This window comes from Rattus rattus, chromosome 2 (assembly GCF_011064425.1).
Source record: "Rattus rattus isolate New Zealand chromosome 2, Rrattus_CSIRO_v1, whole genome shotgun sequence".
Classification (NCBI taxonomy): Eukaryota; Metazoa; Chordata; class Mammalia; order Rodentia; family Muridae; genus Rattus; species Rattus rattus.
Window position 1 is genome coordinate 106,618,030 of NC_046155.1, and position 26,212 is coordinate 106,644,241.

General features: G+C 37.6%; 2 pseudogenes; one reads left to right on the forward strand and one right to left on the reverse strand.

The window, feature by feature from the left end:
• Positions 1 to 26,212, forward strand: part of LOC116893200 — a 77,599-nt pseudogene that overhangs the window by 26,336 nt on the left and 25,051 nt on the right.
• Positions 18,164 to 19,108, reverse strand: LOC116894219 (annotated as a pseudogene).

Below are 26,212 nucleotides of genomic sequence, written 5' to 3' on the forward strand. Positions count from 1 at the left end.
GAAAGAATTGAATAGCAGCAAATATCTTACATGCTTCTTAAAATAACAAGTGTAAATATCTAAGAATAATCTAAGAAAAAAATCTAAGAAATATACATAGATAAACATAGTTAATTTATGAAATTACAATTCCATATTATCCATAAAATATAACGTTTTCATAAACTATTATTTATATCGGGATTTTAATAACTTTGGAATGGATCATTTAACTTGCATTTAGTTTATATAACACCCAGTAAAATTAGAATTAGAAGCTGAGGTTCTCTGAAACTAATTACTTACCAGCAACATAATAATAGATTCATTTTTGGGGGTATTTTCTTTATTTACATTTCAAGTAATATGTTTAAATAATAATAATTGTAGACTCCTATAAACCAAAAATTATTGGAATGGTTTCTTGTAAAACAAAATTTTAAAGATATATTATGAAGTTTCCTACATAAATGAATTTATTATTCAAACACCAACCACACAGAAATATTAATTTACCAATAAAATTGTCTATTTCAAATTTTTAGGTATTTTCCTATTTTAAATAAAAATTTTATTTTACCAAGTAATTTAATATATCTATGGAATTACTATAAAAACATAACAGATACTTAACCCAAAACTAAAACAGATTTATTTTCAGAACATACTTTTCTCAGATCATACATGCAAAACGATTCAGCCAAATTTATTATGAAAAGCCAAAGTCCTACCTGAAATGAGAATTCATTCCTCCTTCAGTTTAAAGACCATGTTGTGTGGTTATGTTGTCATATTCTAGTTTTTGTTTCCTTTGGGGATCAATCCCTGAGCTAAAGATTCAAATGTGAATTCTGAAGTTATCATGGAGCTTTATTATTTCTGTGATGGATATTGAGTGATTCAATTCACAGGCAAGAATAACTAAGCTCCCAAGCTCCTATCAATTCTCAAGAGATCAATTTGTTATTTTGTTTTGTTTAGGTGTCCGTGCATAGTACTATATGATTTGTTCACTATTTACTACATCATCATGTAACAAATTTTCCTACGAACAATTATTTCTAAGTTTATTGTAATATTTGTAATGAGTAATGCTAAACACCAGCTATACAAGGTAAAACTACTTTCATTCATTCAATATATATTTATCAATAAATATTTTAATGGTCATCTTAAGCATATGCCATCCAGTACCTCAGGGGAGCATAAATGGAACTTCATATAAGAAGTTAAATTTTAAATAACAAATACTTTGACATTACCATCATTGTATATGAAGACAGAACATAGATGTCTTAAAATTGCATAAAGAAATAGAATTTTAAAATGACCTGTATGTCCCCAACAATGGAAATACAGTCCAAGTATCATGTGGATAGGTTATGGGATAACACTAACTCTTCAACTGAAAGACTCAATTTGTTCTACTTCTCTTGCAAATCCTAATTGCAACATCCCTTGTAGCCCTGTTATTGGAGTGTTGCTTTGACAATCACTACAATAATATAAACCAAATTTTCCTGTCTATATCATTTTATACAGATCATGATACTAAGCAATTTACATATAGAGAATATTTATATGATGTGAGGATGTAGATGCTTTTCACATTATATTTTTTCATTTACTAAAGCACAAATTGATATCTACACCTTTTAAAAGCCAAAAACTAAAAGAAGGAAGAGAGAAAGAAAGAAAGAAAGAAAGGAAGGAAGGAAGGAAGAAAGAAAGAGAGGAAGGGAGAAAGACATAAAAAGCAAAAGCAAAATCATAACGGACAGAACTCAATGAAAGTCAGCACCATCTGAACACATTTCTCCCACCACAGCAACCCCTGGACTCATTAACACCCCTGAAATGCAAGATGATGAACTAAATTCCATCTAATGAAGATCTCAGAGGTTATTAAGGCTGTTATAAATGAATCCCTTAAAGAAATACAGAAAAGCACAAGTTAACAGGTAGAAGACCTTAAAGAGGAAACACATAAATCCCTTAAAGAAATAAAGAAAATACAATCAAGCAGGTGAAGGAATTGAATAAAATGGTCCAAGAACTAAAGACAGAAATAGAAACAATAAAGAAAATACAAATGGAGACAACCCTGGAGATGGACAATGTAAAAACAGACCAGGAGCTAAAGCTGCAAGCACCAGCATCAGAATACAAGAGATAGAAGAGAAAATCTTACACATAGAAATACCATAGAAAATACTGACATAATGGTCAAAGAAAATACAACTTGCAAAGAGCTCCTAACACAAAACATCCAGGAAATTCAGGACACAATGAAAAGACCAAACCTAAAAATAGGAGGAGTTTCTAGGAGAATGAATATCACCAGTTCAAAAGGCCAGAAATCATCATCAAAAATTAAAGAAGAAAACTTCCCTAACCAAAGAAAGAGATGGCCATAAATGGACAACCCTAAAGAAGGACATAGCCAATGGGACAACTCAGCAACATACTGATTGGGAAAAAGTCTTCACTAACCCCATATCTGATAGAGGACTAATATTTGACATATATAAACTAAAGAAATTACCCTTCACAAAAATCCAATTTAAAAATATGGTATAAACTTAAAACGAATTTACAACAGAGGAATATCAAATGGCAGAGAACCACATAAAGAAATGTTCAGGAAGGTCCTGGTCAACAGTTACCTGCACCCAAATCCTGTGAGAGGGAGAGCTAAACCTTAAGAGGGGCAGACATGCCTGGGAAGCCAGAAGAGACTACACTCTGCCCACATTTCTGACTCCAGAGAAAAACACCCAATGCCATCTGTGACCCCGGTGCACGGGGGCCCAGGAAAAGACAGCACAGGCCCTCCAGGTTGCCAACCTCACTGAGACACAAAAGCAGCCCCCCACCCGCCCAGGAAAACTTCAGCTGCAGGACAACAGGTAAGACCAACTTCTCTGCTCCAAGCAACCTGCCTGGTGATCTTAGGACACATGCCCACAGGTACAGCTGAAGACCAGTAGACAGGAAAGATTACACGCCTGAAAGCAGAACACTCTGTTCCCATAACTGGCTGAAAGAAAACAGGAAAATAGGTCTACAGCACTCCTGACACACAAGCCTATAGGACGGTCTAGCCACTGTCAGAAATAGCAGAACAAGGTAACACCAGAGACAACCTGATGGCGAGAGGCAAGTGAAGGAACCCAAGCAACAGAAACCAAGACTACATGGCATCATCGGAGCCCAATTCTCTCACCAAAGAAAACACTGCATATCCAAACACACAAGAAAAGCAAGATCTAGATTTAAAATCACATTTGATCCTGATGATGGAGGACTTCAAGAAAGACATAAAGACCTCCCTTAGAGAAATGCAGGAAAACATAAATAAACAAGTAGAAGCCTATAGAGAGGAATCAAAAAATCACTGAAAGAATTCCAGGAAAACACAAACAGGTGAAGGAATTAGAAATGGAAATACAAGCAATAAAGAAAGCACAAATGGAGACAACCCCAGATATAGAAAACCAAGGAAGCGACAAGGAGCTGTAGATACAAGCATCACCAACAGAATACAAGAGATAGAAGAGAGAATCTCAGGAGCAGAAGATTCCATAGAAATCGACACAACTGTCAAAGATAATGTAAAACAGAAAAAGCTACTGGTCCAAAACATATAAGAAATCTAGGACTCAATGAGAAGATCAAACCTAAGGATAATAGGTATAGAAGAGAGTGAAGACTCCCAGCTCAAAGGACCAGTAAATAACTTCAACAAAATCATTGAAGAAAACTTCCCTAACCTAAAGAAAGAGATGCTCATAAACATACAAGAAGCCTACAGAACTCCAAATAGATTGGACCAGAAAAGAAACCCATCCCATCACATAATAGTCAAACCACCAAGTGCACAAAACAAAGAAAGAATATTAAAAGCAGTAATGGAAAAAGGTCAAGTAACATATAAAGGCAGACCTATCAGAATCACACAAGACTTATCACCAGAGACTATGAAAGCAAGGAGATTCTGGACAGATGTCATACAGACCCTAAGAGAACAAAAATGCCAGCCCAGGTTACTGTACCCAGCAAATCTCTCAATTAACATAGATGGAGAAACCAAGATATTCCATGACAGAACCAAATTTACACAATATCTTTCTACAAATCCAGCGCTACAAAGGATAATAAATGGTAAAGCCCAACATAAGAACGCAAGCTACACCCTAGAAAAAACAAGAAACTAATCATCTTGGCAACAAAACAAAGAAGAAAAGCACACAAACATAGCCTCACATCCAAATATGAATATAACATGAAGAAACAATCACTATTCCTTAATATCTCTCAATATCAATGCCCTCAACTCCCCAGTAAAAAGACATAGATTAATAAAATAAATACGCAATGAGGACCCTGCATTCGGTGGCCTACAGGAAACACACCTCAGAGAAAAAGACAGACACTACCTCTGTGTGAAAGACTGGAAAACAACTTTCCAAGCAAATGGTCTGAAGAAGCAAGCTGGAGTAGCCATTCTAGTATTGAATAAAATCGATTTTCAACTAAAAGTCATCAAAAAAGATAAGGAAGGATGCTTCATATACACCAAAGGAAAAATCCACCAAGATGAACTCTCAATCCTAAATATCTATTCTCCAAATACAAGGGCACCTGCATACATAAAAGAAACCTTATTAAAGCTCAAAGCACACATTACACCTCACACAATGCTAATAGGAGATATTAACACCCCGCTTTCATCAATGGACAGATCATGGAAACAGAAATTAATCAGATACATAGACAGACTAAGAGAAGTCATGACCAAAATGAACTTAACAGATGTTTATAGAACATCCCATCCATAAACAAAAGGATATATCTTCTTCTCACCACCTCATGGTACTTTCTCCAAAACTGACCACATTATTGGTCATAAAACAGGCCTCAATAGATACAGAAAGATAGAAATAATCTCGTGCATCCTATCAGACCACCACGGGCTAAAGCTGGTCATCAACAACAATAAGGGAAGAACTCCCACATATACATGGAAGTTGAACAATGCTCTATTCAATGATAACCTGGTCAAGGAAGAAAGAAAGAAAGAAATTAAAGACTTTTTAGAATTTAATGAAAATGAAGGTACAACATACCCAAACTTATGGGCACAATGAAAGCTGTGCTAAGAGGAAAACTCATAGCGCTGAGTGCCTGCAGAAAGAAACAGGAAAGAGCATATGTCACCAGCTTGACAACACACCTAAAAGTTCTAGAACAAAAAGAAGCCCCACATTTCTGACTCCAGAGGAAAACACATAACACCATCTGGGACCCCAGTGCTTGGGGCTCCCGGAAAAGGTGCCACAGGCCCTCCTGGTTGCTGCCCTCACAGAGAGCTCAAAAGAAACACCCCACAAGCAAACTTGAGGTGCAGGATCACAGGTAAGACCAACTTTTCTGTTCCAAGCGACCGGACTGGTGGTCTCAGGACACACGGAGGCAAAATTCCTCTGGGACCGGACACTTCCAGTTTTTAGCAGGATTTCCAACCTCCCTGATCCCCATCCACAGCTCACTGCTCCCAAACACTGTGGGTGAGAGAGCTCACCACCCAGACAGGTGGTCACTCCTGAGTCTGCAGAGCGGAAGAGACCAACAATACTGCCCACCCCTGCCCACATCCCTGGCCCAAGAGGAAACTGTATACAGCCTCTGGGAACCTGAAGATAGGGGCACTGGAGCTGCAGGTCCCCTGCACTCCAGACACCACCAGGACATGAAGGGACTGGATCAACAGTTCTCTGCACCCAAATCCCGTGGGAGGGAGAGCTAAACCTTCAGAGGGGCAGACATGCCTGGGAAGCCAGAAGAGACTACACTCTGCCCACATTTCTGACTCCAGAGGAAAACACCTAACACCATCTGGGACCCCGGTTCACGGGGGCTCCCGGAAAAGGCTGCACAGGCCGTCCTGGTAGCCACCCTCGCGGAGAGCTAAAGAACAGCCCCCCAGGAGCAACTTGAGCCACGGGACTACAGGTAAGACCAACTTGTCAGCTCAAAGTGACCTGCCTGGTGAACTCAGGACACAGGCCCACAGGAACAGCTAAAGACCAATAGACAGAAAAAACAACACGCCCAAAGCAGAACACTCTGTTCCCATAACTGGCTGAAAGAAAACAGGAAAACAATTCTAGAGCACTCCAGACACACAGGCCTATAGGATAGTCTAGCCACTGTCAGAAATACAAGGAACAAAGTAACACCAGAGAAAATCTGATGGTGAGAGGCAGGCACAGGAACGCAAGCAACAGAAACCAAGACTACATGGCATCATCGGAGCCCAATTCTCCCACCAAAGTCAACATTGAATATCCAAACACACAAGAAAAGCAAGATCGAGGCAGACAGATAGACCAATGAAATAGAATCGAAGACCCAGATATGAACCCACACACTTATGGTCACTTGATTTTTGACAAAGGAGCCAAAACCATACAATGGAAAAAAAGATAGCATTTTCAGCAAATGGTGCTGATTCAACTGGAGGTAAGCATGTAGAAGAATGCAGATCGATCCATGCTTATCACCCAAAGCTTAAGTCCAAGTGGATCAAGGACCTCCACATCAAACCAGATACACTCAAACTAATAGAAGAAAAAGTGGGGAAGCATCTCAAACACATGGGCACTGGAGAAAATTTCCTGAACAAAACACCAATGGCTTATGCTGTAAGATCAAAAATCGACAAATGGGATCTCATAAAACTGCAAAGCTTCTGTAAGGCAAAGGACACTGTGGTTAGGGCAAAACAGCAACCAACAGATTGGGAAAAGATCTTTACCAATCCTACAACAGACAGAGGGCTTATATCCAAAATACACAAAGAACTCAAGAAGTTAGACTGCAGGAAGACAAATAACCCTATTAAAAAATGGGGTTCAGAGCTAAACGAAGAATTCACAGCTGAGGAATGCCCAATGGCTGAGAAACACCTAAAGAAATGTTCAACATCTTCAGTCATACGGGAAATGCAAATCAAAACAACCCTGAGATTTCACCTCACACCAGTGAGAATGGCTAAGATCAAAAACTCAGGTGACAGCAAATGCTGGCAAGGATGTGGAGAAAGAGGAATACTCCTCCATTGTTGGTGGGATTGCAGACTGGTACAACCATTCTGGAAATCAGTCTGGAGGTTCCTCAGAAAATTGGACAATGAACTACCTGAGGACCCAGGTATACCTCTCTTGGGCATATACCCAAAAGATGCCCCAACATATAAAAAAGACACGTGCTCCACTATGTTCATAGCAGCCTTATTTATAATAGCCAGAAGCTGCAGAGAACCCAGATGCCCTTCAACAGAGGAATGGATACAGAAAATGTGGTACATCTACATAATGGAATATTACTCAGCTATCAAAAATAATGACTTTATGAAATTCATAGGCAAATGGAAGGAACTGGAAAATATCATCCTGAGTAAGGTAACCCAATCACAGAAATACATACATGGTATGCACTCATTGATAAGTGGCTATTAGCCCAAATGCTGAATTGCCCTAGATGCACAGAACACATGATACCAAAGACAGATGATCAAAATGTGAAGGCTTCACTCCTTCTTTAAAAGGGGAATAAGAATACCCTTGGGAGGGAATAGGGAGGCAAAAATTAAAACAGAGGCAGAAGGAACACCCATTCAGAGCCTGCCCCACATGTGGCCCATACATATACAGCCACCCAATTAGACAAGATGGATGAAGCAAAGAAGTGCAGGCCGACAGGAACTGGATGTAGATCTCTCCTGAGAGACACAGCCAGAATACAGCAAATACATATGCAAATGCCAGCAGCAAACCACTGAACTTAGAATGGGACCCCCGTTGAAGGAATCAGAAAGGACTGGAAGAGCTTGAAGGGGCTCGAGACCCCATATGAACAACAATGCCAACCAACCAGAGCTTCCAGAGACTAAGCCACTACCCAATGACTATACATGGGCTGACCCTGGGCTCCAACCACATAGGTAGCAATGAACAGCCTACTAAGAACACCAGTGGAAGGGGAGTCTCTTGGTCCTGCTAAGGCTGAACCCCAGTGAATGTGATTGTTGGGGGAGGCGGTAATGGGGGGGGAGGATGGGGAGGAACACTGATAGAGAAGGGGAGAGGAGGGTTAGGGGGATGTTGGCCAGGAAAGAGAATAACAATCAAAATGTAAATAAGAAATACTCAAGTTAATAAAGAAAAAAAAAGAAGCAAATACACCCAGGAGGAGTAGAAGGCAGGAAATAATCAAACTCAGAGCTGAAATCAACCAAGTAGAAACAAAAACAGAACCAAAAGTTGGTTCTTTGAGAAAATCAACAAGATAGACAAACCCTTAGCCAGACTAATGAGAGGACACAGAGAGTATATCCAAATTAACAAAATCAGAAATTAAGAGAGAGACATAACTACAGAATCAGAGGAAATTCAAAAAAAAATCATCAGATCCTACTGCAAAAGTCTATATTCAACAAACCGTAAAACTCTGCAGGAAATGGACAATTTCCTAGACAGATACCAGGTACCGAAATTAAATCAGGAACAGATAAACCAATTAAACAACCCCATAACTCCTAAGGAAATAGAAGCAGTCATTAAAGGTCTCCCAACAAAAAGATCCCAGGTCCAGATGGATTCAGTGCAGAATTCCATCAGACCTTCATAGACCTCATATCAGTACTACCCAACCTATTCCACAAAATTGAAACAGATAGAGCGCTACCAAATTCCTTCTATGAAGCCACAATTATGCTTATACCTAAACCACACAAAGACCCAACAAAGAACGAGAACTTCAGACCAATTTCCCTTATGAATATCAATGCAAAAATATTCAATAAAAATTCTGGCAAACCGAATCCAAGAGCACATCAAAACAATCATCCACCATGATCAAGTAGGCTTCATCCCAGGCATACAGGGATGGTTTAATATATGGAAAACCATCCACGTGATCCATTATATAAACAAACTGAAAGAACAAAAAACGACATGATCATTTGATTAGATGCTGAGAAAGCATTTGACAAAATTCAACACCCCTTTATGATAAAAGTCCTGGAAAGAATAGGAATTCAATGCCCATACATAAACATAGTAAAAGCCATATACAGCAACCAGTCACTAACATTAATCTAAATGGAGAGAAACTTGAAGCAATCCCACTAAAATCAGGGACTAGACAAGGCTGCCCACTCTCTCCCTACTTATTCAATATAGTTCTTGAAGTTCTAGCCAGAGCAAACAGACAACAAATGGAGATCAAATGATACAGATTGGAAAAGAAGTCAAAATATCACTATTTGCAGATGACAAGTATATTTAAGTATATTTAAGTGATCCCAAAAGTTCTACCAGAGAACTACTAAACTTGATAACAAGCTTCAGCAAAGTGGCAGGGTATAAAATTAACTGAAATAAATCAGTAGCCAAATAAATCAGTAGCCTTCCTCTACAGAAAAGAGAAACAAGCCGAGAAAGAAATTAGGGAAATGACACCCTTCATAATAGTCCCAAATAATATGAAATACCTCAGTGTGACTTTAACCAAGCAAGTAAAAGATCTGTATGAAAAGAACTTCAAGCCTCTGGAGAAACAATATGAAGATCTCAGAGGATGGAAAGATCTCCCATGCTTATGGATTGGCAGGATTAATATAGCGAAAATGGCCATGTTACCAAAAGCGATCTACAGATTCAATGCAATCCCCATCAAAATACCAATCCAGTTCTTCAGAGAGTTAAACAGAACAATTTACAAATTCATCTGGAATAACAAAAAACCCAGGATAGCTAAAACTATCCTCAACAATAAAAGGACTTCCAGGGGAATCACTATCCCTGAACTCAAGCAGTAGTACAGAGCAATAGTGATAAAAACTGCATGGTATTGGTACAGAGACAGACAGATAGACCAATGGAATAGAATTGAAGACCCAGATATGAACCCACACACCTATGATCACTTGATTTTTGAGAAAGGAGCCAAAACCATCCAATGGAAAAAAGATAGCATTTTCAGCAAATGGTGCTGGTTCAACTGAATGTCAGCATGTAGAAGAATGCAGATTGATCCATGCTTATCACCCTGTACAAAGCTTAAGTCCAAGTGGATCAAGGACCTTCACATCAAACCAGATACACTCAAACTAATAGAAGAAAAAGTGGGCAAGTGTCTTGAACACATGGGCACTGGAGAAAATTTCCTGAACAAAACAACAATGGCTTATTCTCTAAGATCAAAAATCGACAAATCGGATCCCATAAAACTGCAAAGTGTCTGTAAGGCAAAGTACACTGTTGTTAGGACAAAACAGCAACCAACAGATTGGGAAAAGATCTTTACTAATCCTACAACTGATAGAGGGCTTATATCCAAAATATACAAAGAACTCAAGAAGTTAGACTGCAGGAAGACAAATAACCCTATTAAAAAATTGGATTCAGAGCTAAACAAAGAATTCACAGCTGAGGAATGCCAAATGGCTAAGAAACACCTAAAGAAATGTTCAACATCTTTAGTCATAAGGGAAATGCAAATAAAACAACCCTGAGATTTCACCTCACACCAGTGAGAATGGCTAAGATCAAAAACTCAGGTGACAGCAAATGCTGGCGAGGATGTGGAGAAAGAAGAACACTCCTCCATTGTTGGTGGGATTGCATACTGGTACAACCATTCTGGAAATCAGTCTGGAGATTCCCCAGAAAAATGGACATTGAACTACCCGAGGACCCAGATATTCCTCTCTTGGGCATATACCCAAAAGATTCCCTAACATATAACAAAGACATGTGCTCCACTATGTTCATAGCAGCCTTATTTATAATAGCCAGAAGCCGGAAAGAACCCAGATGCCCTTCAATAGAGGCAATCTGCATGCAAATGGATGGAAATAGAACATACCATTCTGTGTGAGGTAACCCAAACCCAGAAAGGCACACATGGTATGTACTGACTTATACTTGAATATTGGCCATAAAGTATGAGACAGCATTTGTACAATCCACAATCCCAAAGAACCAAAGTATGAGGAGGGACCAAGAGAGGATGCTTGAATCTCACTCAGAAGGGAAAATAAAATAAACATCAGAGTGGATGGAAAATGGGAACTGGATAGGAGAGGGGATTGCAAGTTGATAGGAGCTGGAAATCAGATGTGGAGAGGAGGGGATAGATAGGGAGAGAGATAGAGGAGACAATGGAAAGCAGTGAGGATCTATCTCTTGGACCGGCTGGAGACTTTTGACAGTGCAGGACTCAGGAATCTATGGAGTTGCTTCTAACTGAAACTCCTACCAGATGGGGATATGGAAACAAAAATGGCTTCCTTCTGTAGCTAAAGTGTAACTTCCAGTGGAGGGAGGGAGATAGCAACCCACTAACAAATTTGTCCTCCCACAAGATTTGCAGGGACAAAGATGAAACAGAGATTGAAGGAATGGGCAACCAATCACTGACCCAACCTGAGATCCAACCCATGTGGGAGAGTACGACCCTGATGCTGTAAATGATACTCTGCTATAAACATTTAGCAGAACTTAGGGAGTCTTATGGAAGGGAAAGGGAAATACTGAGCAAGCATGAGGGTTCAAGGACACAACAATAATACTTACAATCTATTAACCTGGTTGAATAGAACTCCACAAACTAAAGAGCATGTGTCAGTTTATCCTAGACCTTGTAAGTATTTGTTAACATAGTTGTAGCTTCATATACATATGGACCCCCTAATTATTGGAGCGGTGGTTATGTCTTACTCTTGCCGATTTTAGATCCCTTACCCTAGCTGGTCTGCCTTGTCTGACATCAGTGAGATAGTTTACCTTAAGTCTGCTGCTGGGACTTAATGTGCCAGGGCAAGTTAGAACACTTGAAGACCTTCCGATTCTTCAATTAGAAGAGGAGGAGATAATAGTGGGAGTAGCTGGTAAGGAAGGAACATGGAGGAGAAGATGGAGGGGGACTGCAATCCAAATGTAATTTAGGTATAAGCATAATTGTGGTTTCATAGAAGGAATTGGGTAGTGTTCCTTCCCAATTTTGTGTTCTATTTTGTGGAATAGTTTGAAGAGTATGCGTATTAAGTCTTCTTTGAAGGTCTGACAGAATTCTGCACTAAGGCCTTTTTTGGTTGGGAGACTTTTAATGACTGTTTCTATTTTCTTAGAGGTTATGAGACAGTTTATATAGTTTATCTGATTTAAATTTGGTGCCTGGTATCTCTCTAAAAAAATTGTCCATTTCATCCAGATTTTCCAGTTTTGTTGAGTACAGGCTTTTGTAGTAGTTTTTTTTAATTTCTTCTGTTTCTGTTATTATGTCTCCTTTTTCATTTCTAATTTTGTTAATTCAGATATTGTCTCTGTGTCCTCTGGTTATTTTGGCTAAGGGTTTATCTATCTTGTTGATTTTATCAAAGAACCAGCTCCTGGTTTTGTTGATTCTTTGTATACTTTCTTTTGTTCCTACTTGGTTAATTTCAGCCTTCGGTTTGATTATTTCCTGCCATTATTTCCTCTTGGGTTATTTGCTTCTTTTTGTTCTACAGCTTTTCAGATGTGCTGACAAGCTGCTATCATATGATCTGTCCAGTTTCTTTTTGGAGGCACTCAAAGCTATTAGTTTTCCTCTTTGCGTTGCTTTCATTGTGTCCCAAAAGTTTTGGTATGTTGTGCCTTCATCATTTTTATTAAACTCTAAAATGTCTTTAATATTTTCTTTATTTCTTCCCTGACTAAGCTATCATTGAGTAGAGTGTTGTTCAGCTTCCATGTGTAGGTGGGATTTCTGTTATTTTTGTTGTTATTTAAGACAAGCCTTAGTCTATGGTGATGTGATAGAATGGAAGATATTATTTCAGTCTTCTTGTATCTGTTGAGACCTGTTTTGTGAACAATTACATTTTGGAGAAGTTACCATGAGGTACTGAGAAAAAGTATATTCTTTTGTTATAGGAAAAAATGTTCTATAGATATCTGTTAAATACATTGAATCATAACTTCTGTTACTTTCACTGTGTTTCTGTTTAGTTTCTGTTTCTATGATCTGTCTATTGCTGAGAGTGGGGTAGTGAAGTCTCCCATTATTATTGTGTGAGGTGCAATGTGTGCTTTGAGCTTTAGTAAAATTTCTTTTATGAATGTGAGTGCCCTTCCATTTAGAGCATAGGTGTTCAGAATTGAGAGTTCATCTTGGTACATTTTTTTCCTTTGATGAGTATGAAATGTCTTATCTTTTTGATAACTTTTGGTTGAAAGTTGATTTTATTTGATATTAGAATGGCTACTCCAGCCTGTGTCTTGAAAAATTGCCTGAAAAATTTTTCCAGCCTTTTACTCTGAGGTAGTGACTGTCTTTGTCACTGAGGTGCATTTTCTGAATGCAGGAAAATTCTGGGCCTTGTTTATGTATCCAATCTTTTAGTCTATATCCTTTTATTGAGGAATTGGGTCCATCGATGTTAAGAAGTTTTAAGGAAAAGGGATTTTTTAATTTTACTGTGAGAGAAGGAATTATGTTTGTGTGGCTATTTTCTTTTAGATTTAAACAAACTAATGATAAGAACAGAAATGAAAATAAATGATCAGTGTGTTTTGATTCATATTTTGTGATATTGTTCCTGTTGTTGCCAAGCTGTGGGAGTAGTATGCATTTGCTGTGGAGGATGGATTGTCCCACTTTTGACTTGCTTGCCTGTGATAATTTTTTGTTTTCTTTAGTGTGATTATTGCCTTTTCCTTGGAGTGTTCCTAGCACCTTCTGTAGAGCTTCATTTGTAGATAGATGTTGATTAAATTTAGTTTTAGCATGGAATGTCTTATTTTCCACTACCAATTGTGAATGACAGTTTTCTGGGTATATTGTATCCTAGGATGGTGCCTGTAATTTTGTACAATCTATTTTAGGTCATCTGTTCAGGTTCTTCTGGCTTTTAGAGTCTTCATTGTGAAATGGAGTGTAAATTGAATAGGTCTGCCTTTATAACTTATTTTGTCTTTTTCCTGTAATTTTTAATAATATTTTCTCTTTTATATCTTTAGTGTTTTGAGTACGATGTGCTAAGTGGTTTTTCTCTTCTGTTCCAATTATTTGGTGTTCTATACATTTGGGAAATTTTCTTCTATTATTTTGTTGATAATTTTCTCTGGGTTTCTTCTCCTTCTTTTATGTCTATTCTTAGGTTTGGTCTTTAACTAGTGTCTCAGATTTCCTTGATATTTTATGCTTTGTGGTATTTAGATTTTGCTTTTATGAAGGTATACATTTCTTCCATGTTTCAGGTTCTCTCTTGATCTTTTATAATTTGTTGGAAAGGCTTATGTCTGAGGTTCCTGTTCAAATACTTAAATTATATTTCCTGATTTTGTTTGATTTTGTGTTTCTTTATCCATTTAATTTCTAGTTTTGCATCATGAATTATTTATTCACTTCCTCCTACTGCTTGTTTTTCATAGATTTCTTTAAGGAATATATTCATTTATTTTTTAAAGGTACTTTCTCATATACATAAAAATTGTTTTAAGTACTTTGTCATGTGCTTCAGCTAGGTCAAAATTCTCAGAGCTTGTGGTGGTATGGCTGCTGGTCTTTACTAGAGACATATTGTCCTGGCTGTTATTTATTTAGCCATATCACCCAGAAGATATTGTATCTTGCCAGCACATTATTTTTCATTTTTGATCACTATTTCCATTTCAAGTATCTCCTACCATTTTATTAAAAATAATGTATTATGGCCTGTGTTAATTCATATCAATATTGACCAAATGTTACTGGTTTCATTCATATTATAAGTTGCTTTCATTAACTTCCATATTTAGTATCCCTGGGTTCCTTTTGGCTTGTCAATAACTTTATATGTGACTGATGGGAAAACCTGAGTGTGAGCTGTTCATTTATTCAATTTATCCTGAGAAATCACTGGGATTTGACCATATTGAAGACAAGGATATGGCTAGAGGTCTGTAGTTGCTATCTGTGCATGGCTTGATACATTTCCTCTTTTCCTGAGAACATGTGTGATATCTACCAATAGTCTGTCTCCCAGGAATAATACTTAATTTTGGATTTTGCCCTACCCAATCCTAAAGAACTTTAAACGTACAATCCCTGCAAGTAGCATTTTCTTCCTGATTATCAAATCCATACTTTTGAGAGAGATTATTTGCATGTTAGGTCACCCTCCCTCTCAGCTCACACCTCCTGCCAGCTTTTATGCTTTAGTTTTGTTATTCTACAAAAACTATTTTGATATCAAATATAACATTGATTAGTTATTCTAGTTGTGGTCCCCATCCGATTGATTAAAATGACCACTGCTGGTATTGTTGTAACTGAAAACTCAAAAGTAAATCTCATGCACATGAGAATTGAGTTCACACAACTTGCTATACAGAACAAGTAGCCCATCCCTGAATAATCAATGACATTCTGAAGTCCTTGCATTCACAGTGAGGACTATTTCAAACACACCCTGCCTTAGCACATAAATCCCTATGTTCATTTTTCTTAATTTTGTTGGTGGTGAATTTATTTTGTTTTGTCTTTTTCACTCACACACTCAATGCAAACTCATAGTTCATATCTCTTACTTTTAATGTTCTTTCTTGGAATCTGATTGTAGAAGATAAGTTCTACCTTGAGTACTTTCAAAAAAACCAGTGGCATAGATTGCTGCCTTACATGTCAGATTACAAAATATAACTCTAAAATACTTCCAAAGACGGACTTTTATTCTGAAGCCCTGAAGCAGAGACTGAAAAAGAGAGTGAGTGTGATAACCACTATCATCTGAAGATTGCCTCCACTGAAGTTAATCACAACTTCAAGGAAAAGGCAGCCAAAATTGCATGAGCATGTAGAGCAGGGTATGAGTCTGACCATTAATTCATTCTAAAACTTTCTTCTTCACAATCGCATAGTCAAACTTAGGGAACCCTGTGTGAGGACCAGCACTCTCAATTATCCTGAACCCCTGAGATCTCTTAGACACTGGATCACCAACCAGGCAGCATACACCAGCTGAAATGAGGCCTCCAACACATATACAGCAGGGGACTCCGAGATCTGGGTTCAGTCAGAGAAGATGAACCTAGCCCTCAAGAGACTGGAGACCACAGGAAGTCAGAGGTCTGGTGGGATGGGTGGGATGGGGACATCCTTGCAGAGACAGGGAGGAGGGGGTCAGGGAGGATGTATGGGATATGGAACGCTCCATGGGTTAACCAGGAGGGGAATAAAATCTGAAGTATAAAAATTAAGTAAGTAAGTAAGTAATAAAAAACTTACAAGCTTGACTTTTCTTGGATAGTATTTTGGTTTGTTTTTCTTTGTTCTTGGAAACTCAGGAACCTGTAAATTCCAGCCCAAGATCCCATACTTTGTACCTGGTTAGAATGCTGTAGATTATCCCAGGTCAGAGCTTGGAAGGAGCATGTAGTTCAGGAATTGAAGGAGGCAGGAGTCAAGAAATAAGGAAAGAAGTTTGGATTTTTCTCAATCTTAGGTTAGACAAGCGCTCCCCATCAACCCAACCACCCAGAGGGTAGTGGTTAATGCAGAGTCCAATAGCTGATCAATGCACATGGGTCATCTGTCCCAATCTCAACCTTACAATCCACAGAGAATGTCACAAAAGCCGAGTTGGAGAGAATGTAAGCGCTACTGGATGCAGAGAAGTACTATAAAATTCTTACCTCTAAATATAACATAGCTATTGTACAATTGATTTTGTTACTTGTACAAGATCAGGCCAATCAACAACCGAGCATGAATAAAAGAAAATGAGCCTCTATGGCCCCAAGTCAATTAGAGGAGCTACTGATACGTGATGGTTCTTGAGGAACATAACATAAAAATGGAAAAGGTAGCTATGAAATTGAAAGATCAAGGGGTAAATAGAGCACTTGGATGAAAGAAAAGATGAAATATAAATATTTTTAAAATACATGAATTTGAGAAGGAGAAGATGAAGTGGGGCACTCTATGAAGTTAAAGAAAGATGGTAGTGGATGGATATGATCAATAAACGTATCAAAAATTATGGAAATTTCAAAATAAAGGAAAATACTGTTAGACAGAGAAATTCACAGATAAATCAGGAATGGATTTCCTACTCTTTGCTGCAGACTCCACAATTAGGTGATGGCCAGGAGCAAACACAACAGATCAGAAGATTTATGAGTCTACAAGGCCCATCCTTGTAAATCATCCTTTCTACAATATTTCTAGAAATTTTAGTCTCTTCTTGCTTCTTATCATTCAATAAGATGGACATATATATTCAGTTTATCTCAAGATAACACTGTTAAATCAAGCACAGTCTGAATGATTGAAGTCTGCGTTATCCAGTTTTCTCATGCCACTACAAATAACTAAAATAATTAACTTATCAAAAGAAAAGCATTAGTCCTGACGCAAATGTCTACAAGTCTTAGTTGCTAGTAGGAGGAGTCTATCAATATGGTCTATTTCTACACCTCAGGGTAAGGCTGTGTAATTGAATAAAGTCATTCAACTCCTGGCCAAGTTGAATGATAAACAAAATTTTGAGTCACTTTTATCTTTTATGACATGCCTCAAGTAAAGAAATTATTGCAAATAGGATCAATTTTGAAATTTCCCAGTATTCCCCAAGAACATTACAATAGGTAGCAGGCTTTTGCAAATGACATGAGATTTTGGGAAAAATTATTATCCAATCTGAGCAAGGTGCTTGCCTTTAATTTAAGTACTCCAGAGGTAAAGACAAGCAGATCTCTGAGTTCAAGGGCAACCTATTCTATAGGAGAAATTCCAGGACATCTGGGGCTATTACATAGAGATTCCTGTCTGAAAAAACCTAAGAAAAATAAATAGATCCTGACTATTAAATGCTTAATGATGAACAACTTTATAAAGCATTAATGTAAAATCAAAATTATGTTTAGCAATTTCTATTTGTATAATTAGATTTAGTCCCTTAATTTTAGAAACTTAATTTGACTTTATGAAACTTCTAGTTTTTTATATATAATGAAATTAGATCACCCATATTTATTGAAGAGCTTGTCACATGCTTGTCATTAATCTACTTCAGTCAGAACCTTCCCTTTTTCCTTATATCAAAAAGACATTTATTACTAAATCAGGTCTTTCTAAATAAGAGATATCTCTAAGAAAATGTGTTTTTACCAAACTGTCTCTTCATAGCACCCTTAATCTCTTTATTTCTGAGGCTATAAATGATAAAGGGTTCAACATGGGGACCACCACCATGTAGAACACAGAATTTCTGTATTCTGGTCTGTGGAATAGCCTTGACTTGGGCATCACATAAATGAATGTGATGGTCCATAGAAAAAAAGTAACTGCAGTGAGGGTGTGAGGTACAGGTAGAGAAGGCCTTGTGCCCCTCAGTAGAGTGCATCTTCAGGATGGTGATAAGGATGTAGATGTAGGAGATGGCTATCACAAGCACTGTCACCATAATGATGGAGCCAGCTGTGAACGAGGGAACAACTGCAGGGACACTGACATCAGAACAAGATAATTTTACTAATGGGGCAAGATCACAGAAAAAGTGATTGACTCTATTTGGTCCACAAAAGAGAAGAGAAAAGAAGGAAAGTGTGAAGGAGGAAGCATTAAGGAAACCTCCTATATAAGATCCTATAAGCAGCTGGACACAAACTTGTGTGGACATTTTGTTTGAATAAAGCAATGGGCTACAGATTGCTATAAACCGATCATAAGCCATGGCAGCCAGAAGGAAACATTCAACTGTCCCAAAGAAAACAGCTGAACCAAGCTGGATGCCACATCCAAGATAGGAGATGGTGTTTTTCTCCACCAAGAAATTGACAAGCATATTGGGTGTGACAGAAGATGAATAACCTATGTCAGCAAAGGCCAAGTGACTCAGAAAAAAGTACATGGGGTGATGGAGCTGGGAGGAGACTCTGATGAGAAGGATGGTGCTGAGATTCCCAGACACAGTCACCAGGTAGATGCACAGGATGATGGTGAAGAGGATGACTCTGAGGACTGGGTCATTTGTTAAACCCAATAAAATGAATTCTGTCACTGCAGTGTAGTTCCCATCCTCCAGGAAAGCCATGGAACAGTACAGTTGAAGCTGGATCAAGTCTGGAGATAGTATAGGAAGAATTTATAAGTGGGTAATTTGAGTTACTTTAGTGCACAAATAATGCAAATAGATTTAAATATGTCCAAGCATCCAAACATATTTACCTGCAGGAATGAGTCTACATTTTAAGGTGGTTAGTAATACATCAAAAAAATTTTCCTCACATAATATGTCTTTTTCTTTTCCTGTTATCTTGTTTAACCAATTACACATTAAACTGAAATATAAAATATAATGTAGATAAAAATTACAATGAAACCTGGTTATATTAGGGGAAATGAACGCATAGTTTTATATGAAAGAATTGAATAGAGGCAAATATCTTACATGCTTCTTAAAATAACAAGTGTAAATATCTAAGAATAATCTAAGAAAAAGATCTAAGAAATATACATAGATGCACATAGTTAATTTATGAAATTACAATGCCACATTATTCATAAAATATAACGTTTTCATAAACTATTCTTTATATCAGGATTTTAATAACTTTGGAAGGGATCATTTAACTTGCATTTAGTTTATATAACACCCAGTAAAATTAGAATTAGAAGCTGAGGTTCTCTGAAACTAATTACTTACCAGCAACATAATAATAGATTCATTTTTGGGGGTATTTTCTTTATTTAATTTCAAGTAATATGTTTAAATAATAATAATTGTAGACTCCTATAAACCAAAAATCATTGGAATGGTTTCTTGTAAAACAAAATTTTAAAGATATATTATGAAGTTTCCTACATAAATAAATTTATTATTCAAACACCAACCACACAGAAATATTAATTTACCAATAAAATTGTCTATTTCAAATTTTTAGGTATTTTCCTATTTTAAATAAAAATTTTATTTTACCAAGTAATTTGATATATCTATGGAATTACTATAAAAACATAACAGATACTTAACCCAAAACTAAAACAGATTTATTTTCAGAACATACTTTTCTCAGATCATACATGCAAAACGATTCAGCCAAATTTATTATGAAAAGCCAAAATCCTACCTGAAATGAGAATTCATTCCTCCTTCAGTTTAAAGACCATGTTGTGTGGTTATGTTGTCATATTCTAGTTTTTGTTTCCTTTGGGGATCAATCCCTGAAGATGCTAAAGATTCAAATGTGAATTCTGAAGTTATCATGGAGCTTTTATTATTTCTGTGATGGATATTGGTGATTCAATTCACAGGCAAGAATAACTAAGCTCCCAAGCTCCTATCAATTCTCAAGAGATCAATTTGTTATTTTGTTTTGTTTAGGTGTCCGTGCATAGTACTATATGATTTGTTCACTATTTACTACATCATCATGTAACAAATTTTCCCTACGAACAATTATTTCTAAGTTTATTGTAATATTTGTAATGAGTAATGCTAAACACCAGCTATACAAGGTAAAACTACTTTCATTCATTCAATATATATTTATCAATAAATATTTTAATGGTCATCTTAAGCATATGCCATCCAGTACCTCAGGGGAGCATAAATGGAACTTCATATAAGAAGTTAAATTTTAAATAACAAATACTTTGACATTACCATCATTGTATATGAAGACAGAACATAGATGTCTTAAAATTGCATAAAGAAATAGAATTTTAAAATGACCTGGATGCCCCTAACAATGGAAATACAGTCCAAGTATCATGTGGATAGATTATGTGATAACACTAACTCTTCAACTGAAAGACTCAGTTTGTTCTACTTCTCTTGCAAATCCTAATTGCAACATCCCTTGTAGCCCTGTTATTGGAGTGTTGCTTTGACAATCACTACAATAATATAAACCAAATTTTCCTGTCTATATCATTTTATACGGATCATGATACTAAGCAATTTACATATAGAGAATATTTATATGATGTGAGGATGTAGATGCTTTTCACATTATATTTTTTCATTTACTAAAGCACAAATTGATATCTACACCTTTTAAAAGCCAAAAACTAAAAGAAGGAAGAGAGAAAGGAAGAAAGAAAGAAAGAAAGACAGGCAGAAAGAAAGAAAGAGAGAAAGAGAGAAAGGAAGAAAGACATGAAAAGCAAAAGCAAAATCATAAGGAACAGAACTCAATGAAAGTCAGCACCATCTGAACACAGTTCTCCCACCACAGCAACCCCTGGACTCATTAACACCCCTGAAATGCAAGATGATGAACTAAATTCCATCTAATGAAGATCTCAGAGGTTATTAAGGCTGTTATAAATGAATCCCTTAAAGAAATACAGAAAAGCACAAGTTAACAGGTAGAAGACCTTAAAGAAGAAACACATAAATCCCTTAAAGAAATAAAGAAAATACAATCAAGCAGGTGAAGGAATTGAACAAAATGGTCCAAGAACTAAAGACAGAAATAGAAACAATAAAGAAAATACAAATGGAGACAACCCTGGAGATGGACCATGTAAAAACAGACCAGGAGCTAAAGCTGAAAGCACCAGCATCAGAATACAAGAGATAGAAGAGAAAATCTTATGCCTAGAAATACCATAGAAAATACTGACATAATGTTCAAAGAAAATACAACTTGCAAAGAGCTCCTAACACAAAACATCCAGGAAATTCAGGACACAATGAAAAGACCAAACCTAAAAATAGGAGGAGTTTCTAGGAGAATGAAGATCACCAGTTCAAAAGGGCAGAAATCATCATCAAAAAAATTAAATAAGAAAACTTCCCTAACCAAAGAAAGAGATGGCCATAAATGGACAAACCTAAAGAAGGACATAGCCAATGGGACAAATCAGCAACCTACTGATTGGGAAAAATCTTCACTAACTCCACATCTCATAGAGGGCTAATATTTGGAATATATAAACTAAAGAACTTACCCTTCACAAAAATCCAATTTAAAAATGTGGTATAGAGTTAAACCAAATTTACTACAGAGGAATATCAAATGGCAGAGAAGCACATAAATAAATGTTCAACATCCTTAATCATCAGAGAAATGCAAATCACAAATGACCCTGAGATTCTGCTTCACACCAATAAGAATGTCTAAGATCAAAAACTCAAGTAACAGCACACTTGTATAAAGACTCTGGAAATCAATCTGCCATTTCCTTATAAAATCGGAAATAGTTTTACCTGAAGACATAGCTAAACCACTCTTGGGCATATACCCAAAAGATGCCCCACTGTATAACAAAGACATATGCTCCACTACATTCATAGAAGCCATATTTGTAATAGATAGGAGGTGGAAACAATCGAGAAGTCTCTAAAGAGAAGAATGGATACAGAAAATGTTGCTCATTTATACAATGGACTACTATTTAACTATTAAAAATGAAGAAATTATGAATTTTGCAGGCAAATCAATGGAACTAGGAAATATCATTGTGGAGAAGGTACCATGAGCTGCTGAGAAGAAGACATATTCTTTTGTTTTAGGATAAAATGCTCTATAGATATATGTTTAATCTATTTGGTTCATAACTTCTGTTAGTTTCACTGTGTCTCTGTTTAGTTTCTGGTTTTATTGATGAGAGTAGGGTGTTGAAGTCTCCCATTATTATTGAATGAGGTGCAATGTGTGCTTTGTGCTTTAGTAAAGTTTCTTTTATGAGTGTGGTTGTCCTTGCATTTGGGGCATTGTTGTTCAGAATTGAGATTTCATCTTGGTGAAACTTTCCTTTGATGAGTATTTGGTATCCTTCCCCATCTTTTTTGGTAACTTTTGGTTGAAAGTCTATTTTATTGGATATTAGAATGGCTACTCCAGCCCTTTTCTTAGGACTATCTGCTTGGGAATTTTTTTCTAGCTTTTTACTATGATGTCATGTCTGTCTTTGTCACTGAGGTGTGTTTCCTCTATGCTGCAAAATGCTGGGTCCTGTTTACATATGGGTCTGGGAACCTATGTCTTTTTATTGGGGAATTGAGTCTTTTGATATTAAGAGATATTAAAGGCCAATGATTGTTTCTTACTGTTATTTTTGCTTTTAGAGGTGGGGATCTCTTCTCTTCAGTTTCTTTTTTTTGTGAGAAGATTAATTTCTTGGTTTTTTCTTGGTGTATTTATCCAGCTATTTATAGACAAAAGGGAGTGAAGATGGGATGGAGAGTTACCAGAGGGGAGATCTGGAAGGGGAACAACATTTGAATTGTAAACAAATGACATAACCAATAGAAAAAGAAAGAAAATATCATTCTGAGTGAGGTAACTCAAACCCAAAAGTACATGCATGGTATGTACTCCCTGATTAATCGATATTAACCAAAGAGTGCAGAAAACCTAGAATACAACCACCAGACCATAAGAATTGTCAACAGCTTCTACTGTTACTTCCGGTGTGGATCGTAACCTCAATCCGCGAGGCAAAGTTGAATGGCCCTGGCTAAGATAACAAAGAGCAGCATTCAACTGGACAGACAGCATTGGCGTTATCTGGTGCTTGTGCCTGGGTCCTGCCTGCTTTAACTGGTATTCAGTAGTCACAAAGTGGCTGGAGTGAGGAACTACGTTTAAGCATTGCATCAAGGATTCTAATGTGCAGCCAAAATAATTCTGAACTCATGTTCTAATATGACCCAGCTCTTCTATGACACAGCTGCAGGACTTCAGAGGACTTTAGTAGAATTGGCATTTAAAGACTAGGCCCGATGAGCAAACTTGAGCCACGGGACCACAGGTAAGAACAACTTTTCTGCTGCAAGCGACCTGACTGGTGGCCTCGGGACACACAGAGGCAAAATTCCTCTAGGACCGGACACTTCGGTTTTTAGCAGGAGTCCCAATCTCGTGCTTCCTGCCTCCAGCTCACTATCTCCAGCTCACTGCTCCCAAACCCCCTGGGAGAGAGAGCTCACCACCGGGACAGGTGGGCACTCCTGAGACTGCACAGCGGAAGAGACCACCAACACTGCCCACCCCTGCCCACATCCCTGGCCCAAGAGGAAACTGTACACGGCCTCTGGGTTCCCTTGGATAAGGGCACAGGAGCAGCAAGTCCGCTGCGTCTCAGACACCTCCAGAACCTGAAGGGACTGACCAGATAAACATTTCTCTGCACCCAAATCCCGTGGGAGGGAGAGCTAAACCTTCAGAGAGGCACACATGCCTGGGAAACCAGAAGAGACTACACTCTGCCCACATCTCTGACTCCAGAGGAAAACACCAAACACCATCTGGAACCCTGGTACATGGAAGCTCCCGGAAAGAGTGGCGCAGATCTTCCTGGATGCTGCCCCCGAGGAGAGCTCATAAGCAACACCCCACGAGCAAACTTGAGCCTCGGGAGCACAGGTAAGACAAACCTTCCTGCTACAAGCGACCTGCGTGGTGAACTCAAGACACAGGCCCACAGGAACAGCTGAAGACCTGTAGATAGGAAAAACTATATGCCCGAAAGCCGAACACTCTGTTCCCATAACTGGCTGAAAGAAAACAGGAAAACGGTCTACAGCACTCCTGACACACAGGCTTATAGGACAGTCTAGCCACTATCAGAAATAGCAGAACAAAGTAACACTAGAGATAATCTGATGGCGAGAGGCAAGTGCAGGAACCCAAGCAAAAGAAACCAAGACTACATGGCATCATCATAGCCCAATTCTCCCACCAAAGCAAACACGGAATATCCAAACACACCAGAAAAGCAAGAACTAGATTTAAAATCATATTTGATCAAGATGCTGGAGGACTTCAAGAAAGACATGAAGAACTCCCTTAGAGAAACTCAGGAAAACATAAATAAACAAGTAGAAACCTATAGAGAGGAATCACAAAAATCCCTGAAAGAATTCCAGGAAAACACAATCAAACAATTGAAGGAATTAAAAATGGAAATAGAAGCAATCAAGAAAGAACACAGGGAAACAACCCTGGATATAGAAAACCAAAGGAAGAGACAAGGAGCCATAGATACAAGCATCACCAACAGAATACAAGAGATAGAAAAGAGAATCTCAGGAGCAGAAGATTCCATAGAAATCATCGACACAACTGTCAAAGATAATGTAAAACAGAAAAAGCTACTGGTTCAAAACACACAGGAAATCCAGGACTCAATGAGAAGATCAAACCTAAGGATAATAGGTATAGAAGAGAGTGAAGACTCCCAGCACAAAGGACCAGTAAATAACTTCAACAAAATCATAGAAGAAAACTTCCCTAACCTAAAGAAAGAGATACCCATAAGCATACAAGAAGCCTACAGAACTCCAAATAGATTAGACCAGAAAAGAAACACCTCCCGTCACATAATAGTCAAAATAATGCACAAAATAAAGAAAGAATATTAAAAGCAGTAAGGGGAAAAGGTCAAGTAACATATAAAGGCAGACCTATCAGAATCACACCAGACTTCTCGCCAGAGACTATGAAAGCCAGAAGATCCTGGACAGATGTCATACAGACACTAAGAGAATACAAATGCCAGCCCAGGTTACTGTATCCGGCAAAATTCTCAATTAACATAGATGGAGAAACCAAGATATTCCATGACAAAACCAAATTTACACAATATCTTTCTACAAATCCAGCACTACAAAGGATAATAAATGGTAAAGCCGAATATAAGGAGGCAAGCTATACCCTAGAAGAAGCAAGAAACTAATCGTCTTGGCAACAAAACAAAGAGAAGAAAAGCACACAAACATAACCTCATATCCAAATATGAATATAACAGGAAGCAATAATCACTATTCCTAAATATCTCTCAAAAGATACCAGGTACCGAAGTTAAATCAGGAACAGATAAACCAGTTAAACAACCCCATAACTCCTAAGGAAATAGAAGTAGTCATTAAAGGTCTCCCAACCAAAAAGAGCCCAGGTCCAGACAGGTTTACTGCAGAATTCTATCAGACCTTCATAGAAGACCTCATACCAATATTATCCAAACTATTCCACAAAATTGAAACAGATGGAGCACTACCGAATTCCTTCTATGAAGCCACAATTACTCTTACACCTAAACCACACAAAGACCCAACAAAGAAAGAGAACTTCAGACCAATTTCCCTTATGACTAACGACGCAAAAATACTCAATAAAATTCTGGCAAACCGAATCCAAGAGCACATCAAAGCAATCATCCATCATGATCAAGTAGGTTTCATTGC